The sequence below is a fragment of the Notolepis coatsorum genome (assembly GCF_963971535.1).
Source record: "Notolepis coatsorum genome assembly, chromosome: 5".
NCBI lineage: Eukaryota > Metazoa > Chordata > Actinopteri > Aulopiformes > Paralepididae > Notolepis > Notolepis coatsorum.
In genome coordinates, this window is record NC_140169.1 from 111,927,151 (window position 1) to 111,936,393 (window position 9,243).

Consider the following 9,243-nt stretch of genomic DNA (forward strand, 5'->3'; position numbering starts at 1 on the left):
AAAGATGTGTAAAACACAAATATTTTGTGATATTGTTATTGACTTTGGACATGTTCTAGGTAAGACTTCAGGCCATGGCTCCAGCAGTGTTTTCAGCTAATAACTATAGAGTAGATAGATCTGCAGGCATAATTCAGACGCAAATTATAAAAAAAAAATTAATTTCAGTGTGTTCAAACCTCTGTAACTCTATGACAATGGCAGTGTTAAGAGGTTAAAGCCCTAAATGGGCAGGCAGCTCCCTCTTATATTACAGACCTCTTAGCCCTTTATTCCACCTCAGGTTCCTCAAGTCGTCTGACTTGGGGCTCCTGGTTGGCCTGCGATCTAAACTTAAACTCAAGGATGACCATTAGGGATGGGTACCGATTCCGGTACTTTTAAGGGTATCGACTATTGACCGAATCCCGTCGGTACTACCGAGTACCGATTCACGTGAGATCTACCGGTGGCAATTAAAAGAAATTTAACATTTCGTTTACCGCGGAACAAACCTATGAAGTGTGCCGCATGTTCACGTCAACGTGCATGCGCACAATACACACTTACCTAGGATTTCACTTGATTCAACAACAACAAAGCAGTCGGGGCAATGGCAAGCTGAAAACGGTCGCAAGTAGGCCTATGGTTACTGGTTACGATTATTATTTTTTTTATCCACTTTTTCTCCTCTTTTTCTATTTTTCTCCCATCCCAATTTCACTGTGCCAATTCTCCCCTCCCCTGTCTTGAACGTTGCTCGCATATGTGCTCGCATATTAAACAGGATAGAAGCCTTGCATCACGTGTCCCCTCCGATACACGAGGAGGCAGCCTGTCAGAGCCAGGAGCATTATCCTGCAGCGCACACGTCGGTGATGGTGAGAGTGGGGGGTTGGTGGTCAGCAGGGAGTACAGCCTTGATGACCATCTCTTAGTTGTCCCTGTCAAAGCGGGCGTAAAAGTTATTGAGCTCATCAGGGAGGGAGGTGTCGCTGGTTGGCGGGAGTTATTGGTGGGTTTATATTCCTTAATGGCCTGTATAACCTGCCAGATGCATTGGGGGTCGGCGTTGTTACTGTAATATATTACTAGAATCAGCTTGTTGATGCAACAGCTTTCCCCCCCCTCTAAATCGCATTGGTTGCCATTTATTTTATAGCGATGCCCTATGGCAAATTCAATTCAATAGAATTTCACTGGTGAAATGTATCACGGCTTTCACTCACTACCAGTGTTGGGGGGAATGCGTTACAAAGTAACAAATTACTGTAATCACACTACATCTTTCTGTAACGAGTAATGTAATGCATTACTGTTCCAAATTCAGTAATCACATAGAAGTAATCAGTTTGTCATGGCCTCTGTATGCCATGTCTTAAGAAATAAATGAACCTATTTCCTATTCTTTAATCTAACACTTTCAGCAGAATGGAAATGCAGTTTTAGTCTGAAGTTAAGTAACATTTTGCGTTAGTATAGGGGAACACATGGCCAATGCTGCAGGTTACTCACATTTTAAACGCTCTGTGGTAGAATATTTTCTTCTGTATATTGACGTTTTCGAAGGCCATATCCTTTCACTGTACTGGCCTCCCTCTCCATGGTTGAAGCAGTTTATCCACCTAGCTAAACAATCAAGTCATGTCTCTCAGTAAACTCAAACACAACCCAACCCCCTTGGTCTAATGCTGCTTTTCCACTGCATGGTACCTACTCGACTCAACTCTAGTTTGCTTTTGGTACCTGGTACTTTGTTCGTTTTCTACTGCAGGTAGTACCCCCCCCCCCCCCCCCATCTTCAACGCGACACACACATACAATAGAGGATTTCGAAACTAGATGAAGCTATGAAACCAGTGCCTTATTAGCTAATGTACGCTAGCCGCAATGCTAACGGTTATACTTATAATAGGAAATCCCAGTCACATTAGCGATCTTTTTGTGAGACTAAACTCTTTGTTCTTGGTGGTAAATTGTGTTGGTTTTGTTTCATCAATAAATGAGGCAGAATACACTGTGTGAATGTATTTCTTTTTGTTTATTGCACTTGTTCTCTCTAGAAAACAAATAATGCTAATGCTAATTAGTAGTCACGAGGCTACTGACAATTCTCTCTTCTGACCAATCAGTGTTTCAGGTCACTTTTTAGTCCCTGTTCTACCCGCTTGGAACCTCGACAGAGCAGTTACTAAAAAAAGTACTCTGTACCAGGTACGGGAGCATGCCTATGTTCCCACAGCCCAATGGTCCGACAGCCCTATGTTCCCACAGCCCAATGGTCCGACAGCCCTATGTTCCCACAGCCCAATGGTCCGACAGCCCTATGTTCCCAAAGCCCAATGGTCTGACAGCCCTATGTTCCCACAATTCTAAGATAATTTTTCCACTCAGAATTAGGCCTTATGTTCCCACAACCCAATGGTCCCACAGCCCTATGTTCCCATATTTCTAAGATCTTCCAAAAAATTTGGCCCTATCTTCCCACAGCCCAATGGTCCCACAGCCCTATGTTCCCACATTTCTAAGAATAATTTTTTCACGCATGGAATTCAGACTTGGAAGGGTGTAAGCGTGACCACTTCCTGTGTTTTGTAGGAACACACAGGAGTAGGCGTGGTCACGTGCAAGTGACGTGCATGTGTCAACTTTTTCATGTGCACAATATGTGCATGGAGATGATATCTCAATGGCAGAGTGAGATGCTCCGCCAGTATTTATATAACTAGGGTTATAGGAAAACCTTCGTTTCGCCTCTCAATGACCAGACAAATCACCACTGACGTTGAAAATTATTGACCGTTTGTAGCCAATGAAATTCTGAAAATAATGACATCTTACTTGAGTTGGTTTTCTGAGACCGAGAAGCAGTAAAAGTGTACCGTACACAAGCGAATGAACATGCGCCTCTCTCTCCGGAGCGCAAGTTGCGCAGATCCATTCGGTGTTGCTCCTCTGGGGGTTGAGGGTTTATTTGTGTATGTGTGAGAAGGGGGTTAGAAGGGGTGGGGGTGACAAGAGATTAGTGGGGGAGGGAGAGAGGGGACTGACCAATCAGTGTTTCAGGTCACTTTTTAGTCCCTGTTCTACCCGCTTGGAACCTCGACAGAGCAGTTACTAAAAAAAGTACTCTGTACCAGGTACGGAAGCATGCCTATGTTCCCACAGCCCAATGGTCCGACAGCCCTATGTTCACAGCCCAATGGTCCGACAGCCCTATGTTCCCACAGCCCAATGGTCCGACAGCCCTATGTTCCCAAAGCCCAATGGTCCGACAGCCCTATGTTCCCACAATTCTAAGATAATTTTTCCACTCAGAATTAGGCCTTATGTTCCCACAGCCCAATGGTCCCACAGCCATATATGCTCCTACATTTCTAAGAATTTTCTCAAAATTAGGCCCTATGTTCCCACAACCCAATGGTCCCACAGCCCTATGTTCCCATATTTCTAAGATCTTCCAAAAAATGTGGCCCTATCTTCCCACAGCCCAATGGTCCCACAGCCCTATGTTCCCACATTTCTAAGAATAATTTTTTCACGAAAAATTTGGCCCTACACAGTACATTTTGCAGGGTAAATTTGACTCAAACTGAGTACATTTTACTCAAACGGAGTACAATTTTACTCAGTTTGAGTAAAATGTACTCAGTTTGAGTAAAATTTACTCTGCAAAATTTACTGTGTAGGTTCACACAGCCCTATGTTCCCACATTTCCACATACATTTTTTTCAGATTTTATAATATTATTATATTTTGGCAATGGAAAACCGAAAAGGCTGAGTAGAGTAGAGTCGAGTCAAGTAGGCACCATGCAGTGGAAAAGCGCCATAAGGGTCTTTCTGGACATATCTGATTGTTTAGCTAACTGGATAAACTGCTTCAACCACGGAGAGGGAGGCCAGTACACAGTTACTGATCTAACAGTTCTAGGTTGTTACTTGCATACATTAGCCTACCCTTCCCCCTTCTTTAGTTGTGGATTTAAATAAATATTGATAGAATCCCTCCTACAGCTTACCGCTTATTCCAATTGTGCATCTGAGTGACAGAGTATACATTAGAGAGAAAGAGAGAGAGAGCAGGACTACGTTACCTCCTACAGCAGGGATGTGCATACTAAACCTCAAAGGATGCCGTTTTGCCTCCTAGATAGAAAGTGCTCTCTCTCTCTCTTTTTCTCTCAATCTCTCTCTCTCTCTCTCTCTCTCTCTCTCTCTCTCTCTCTCTCTCTCTCTCTCTCTCTCTCTCTCTCTCTCTCGCTCTCTCTCTCTCTCTGTCTTTTAGATAAATAAACACATTCCTGTTTGTGCACAGCCTGCTCTGCTGAACAGATACAGTATATTGATTGAATAAAAATATCAGGTCGGGAGATTGGTGCTGTGAGTCTCGAGCAATGCCCTCTCCGATCCCTCCCCCTGGTTTCATGCTAAGAACGCACACACACATACGCATTAATCATAGGCACTCGACAGTGTGATGAGTTACTTTGAGGCAGACATCTGGTATGTGGCCAATTGGCCAAACAAAGTGTACATTTATTATTTATTATTATTTGCAAGTACTGTAGGGTCTATCTATGCTAAAACTTTTTAGTAGCTTGTGCCAACTATCTATCGTTACTTAGCATTGATAAAGTTTGCTAGTAATGTGGGAAATCAGTGGAATATGATTGAGTTCTTGTGTCCCATCTAGTGAACTTAGCCCCCCCCCCCCCTCTTTCAGTCATATTAAAGAAAATACATGTTTTCTAATATCATAATTAATCATTAAGATCACATACATGTTGACTGGGGTTTTCTGGTAAATGCATAATATTGATTGTAGGCTTCTAACTTAAAAACCATTAATTCTACTGGATTGTTGTAGGGTACGCTCATAGATATTCACCAATGACAGCCTACAGACAGCCCCCCCCCCTCCCTCTACTCTGACAGCGGACAGTAACACATTTATTTGTTATATAAACAGGTACACAGAACAATTAAATACTTACTTGCAGATCGCATAAAATGAACAACAACAGGGGTAATAAAAAATAAACAATGATAATAATGATAATAATACATACACATATATAATTCAAGGAATTAATGATGTAGTAAGTAAATTCAGCATTCTGATGCATGCAGATAGAAGCTGAAGGTTATCTGAGTTATGAAACAAAGTAATTAAACAGGATTTATTTGGATCATGCCTGCAGCACAATGCCAAGAAAAGGAAGGAGAATAGCCATGAGTAACTTGCAACTAGTAACAAAGGAATGAATGGAAGATTTTCTATGTTTCTATAATACTTTTCAAGTTCAAGCACTTTAGTCAGTATTCTTTCAATATTTATAAAAAAAAATTAAACAAAGTAAAACCTAGTGAGAAAGGAAGGAAATTAAATAATTGGAGGTAGGGAAGGGATGAAGACATTTTACTGGAGCAATTATGCCTTCAATGGAGAGGTGGTAAGAGATGAATATGGAGGCGAGAGAGGCAGCCATGCAACCATTGGGGTAACCTATTTATCTTGATCAATTTTAAATATGTAAGTGTGCTTCTTGTTGGAGTGTGGAGTGTTGCTTGGCAATTTGTGGATGAAATTGTTTAATAAAACCCTGTAAGTGCGCTTGTTGCTGGGGTGCCAACTTCTCTATTGCTCAGCCTATACTGTACTGTAAGTTATTGATTGCTTCAAGCAACACATATGTGGTCTGTTATCTCCACTTATGTCATGCTTTTGACCATCATTTAGACATTGAGGGCTCAATACTGCAAGAGGTCAAATGCACAGCAAAACACACCCAAAATGTTTGCACGATTGATTGCCCTTTCTTTTTGGTTGAGCACCTGCCCCGCAAAATGTCACGTCCCTGTCCTACAGCTTGTTCAAGTCTCCACACTGAAAGACAGCCTACACATTATGTGTGAAAAATAGATATATTTTACCCCTTATATTTCTAATGAATAGATATAATAGATACTGCAATTTCCATATCTTTATTGTCATAATCGCATAAACGATTATTGGAAAATATAATGTCTTACTGCTTCTTTTCACCCCCTTGTCTATCTCTGTTTGCCGTCATCATGCTGTGTTGTTTATAATTCAAATACATATTTATAAGATTCCTTATGAGCCTTTCAAGACACCCCTCCTAGTTTAGCCTAATGCCTGTTGCAAGTGTGCATCTGGGTGAGAGAGTATACATTAGAGAGAAAGAGAGAGAGCAAGACTACATGTTACCTACAGCTTGTTAAAGTCAGCACACTGAAGAATAGAGAGAGAGAGATAGAGAGAGAGAGAGAGAGAGAGAGAGAGAGAGAGAGAGAGAGAGAGAGAGAGAGAGAGAGAGAGAGAGAGAGAGAGAGAGAGAGAGAGAGAGAGAGAGAGAGAGAGAGAGAGAGAGAGAGAGATTCTTTACCCCTTCTATTGTAATGGGTTCCAATATGCAATTCTCTCTTGGCATAAGCTTATAAACCTATAGAAAAATTATAATTATCAAACAGGGATTTTGCGGAGTAACGTAATGTAATGAGTAATGTAACGAGTAGTGTCACAGTCCACAGGGAGTAATAAAGTAAAGTAAGGCATTCATTGTTTTTTTTTTTAAGTAACAAGTAATGTGTAATACATTATACTTAATACTTTCTTTGAGTAACGACCCCAGTTGTTTTTTATTCCCAAAATTTAGAAGCACGAGGGAGAGAGCAAATACAGTATGGGTGGATTAAATGGTCCTGTTGAGCTTTATGCGTGACGCACTAGTCTCCCTCTACCTGAACCCAACTTCATTCAACAATGTGCTGCCCCAGTATTATTGCCAAATATTATGTTCATTGATTATTTAGGAATAATCATATTGTGGTGTCCAAGATCAGTCCTATTGGAGAAGGCATATCATCATGAAGTAGTTTGGAAGGCTACATGTCCATATAGGTAACAACTGATAAAGGCAACAATGGTATAGGCAGCTATGGAATAACATTTAAAAGCAAAGCTTTTTATTTTTAAAGTATTATATTTTAAAGTGGCCTTGTCGATACCTTTAATGTAGATAAAACATGAAACAAAATTATTGTATTCAACAGATTTCTGAAATGGTAATAGATGAATTAGAGATAATCAATATACAAAACAAAGTGTACAAAGTGAAATAACCATGTTGCGGCAGCAGTTATTTCTTATCTGATGCACAGAGTATTAAACACATTATTATTGTTAATAATATATTATTATTATTATTATTATTATTATTATTATTATTATTATTATTATTATTATTATTATTATTATTATTATTATTATTATTATTATTATTATTATTATTATTACATAATAACAATTATTCCAAAAAGAGACTTGAGACTTGGACACATGACCAAAGACTTGAGACTTGACTTGGACTCTAGCTCAAAGACTTGGACACACAATTGTGCACTGGAGAGGCCTGATGGCACAATAGCAGGAGCTTGCATCTGATTATTGACTCTACCTACTGCCCAAGTTGCTCACCTATTATTTCTACCAGCCCACCTTATAGCAGGCTAAAACCGCCCCTTTCCAGTTATTATATAAAACACAGCTATGCGGACAACTATTTTTACGGAAACCTTAGATACATAGCGATAGAAAACCATTATCGTCCAAATTCCTCCATCTGGGAAAGTGGTTGTGAAAGCTGCTAACAGGATTATGTCTCTGTGTGTTCACCTTTACCAAGTGAACAGATGGGAGAGATCGATACGCAGCTAATACGATCAGGGAGGGCTATCACCTCCCGTCGTCTGCCTCCAGTGTAACACCATTTACCCCTGTGTGACTATAGAGCTGGAACACAGTGTTGCAGCTGGCTTATTTCCAAGCCTCGCTGCCAGCAAGTGCTGCAAGCTCCTCCATACATCCCCCCGAATGGCATTTGTCCGATAGTTCTCTGATAGTGTTCCCGTTTGGGGGATTTTTAATCCATACTGCTGTAATAGCGCAATATAGTAAAATCAGATGTGTTATTGCTCATAGATCATGCTCCCTGTCTGAACATTGGATATGCGCTACTGTTGCATTTTACCCACACACTGCAGTACTAGTACAGTAGGCCCACCCAGCAGGCAGCTTGCACCAAGCGTATCCCATTAGAGCCCCAGGAGAATGACTCTGCCTCAGCCATTGAGCTTCTATATAATTCCTCTGTGATGTATTCCTCCTCATCTTGACAAATATAATAGCATTTCACCTCCTGGTCGTCGTCCCCCCCAGATTTCCCTGAAGTTAATGACATTGTCACAGCACCTTATGAAATCACCACCGTATAAGCAATAACATCTGGCAAATAGATGGCGCATGTAATGTCTGCTCAGCCTCAGCATTCACTCCTCTGCCTGGCTCTGAATCAATGAGAAAGAGAGAGAGAGAGAGAGAGAGAGAGAGAGAGAGAGAGAGAGAGAGAGAGAGAGAGAGAGAGAGAGAGAGAGAGAGAGAGAGAGAGAGAGAGAGAGAGAGAGAGAGAGGGGGACAGACAGATGGGCTGATGTAGACAGGCAGATAGACAGGAGAAGAGCAACCAATGGCAGGCTAGATCAAAAGAAAATGGCATGGAATGGAACGAGTACACAAATAATCTTGAAACTCCCCACAGGGGAATTAGCCCTGTCACAGTAAAGACAACCTTGAGTCCTGAAGTTAAGTTAATCCCTTAGTTAAAACGTAATGGTGACGCTCGGCGTCACTCTCTGCACTGTACCTCGCTCGTGCACGCGCACTGAATAAAAAATTCCACAATGCACCTTTACATCCCAACATCCGTCTGGCCACACCCCCATCAGCTTACCTACATAAGCAGGGGTGGGGCCACACACTCGCCTCCTTCCCAAGCTTTCACCACAAGGCGAGATCAAGGGCCGCAGTGGCGTCGGACGCCGACCGTCACCATTACTCACAGAACTTGGTTATAGTTATAACCTATCGTTCTGTTTCGTAATGGCTCTCGCTCGGCGTCACTCTCTGCACAAGGGAGGCCGAGCGAGAGCCATCGGCCGACAAATATACCCCGCTGAGGCCCCCCACAACCATCAGATCGGGGAGGACCGAGCCCCCCCCGACCCCCCCTAATGGAGGGCACCCCCCCTATTGGAGGATCACGGGAGGGCGACGGATCCGACCGTGCGAAGAGGCAACTCAAGCAACTCAACGCAAAGGGTGAGCAGACCGTGGCCTGACCCCACGACTACACACACGCACAACCCGCATGCCACCCGGGAACGAACGGAAGGAACAAC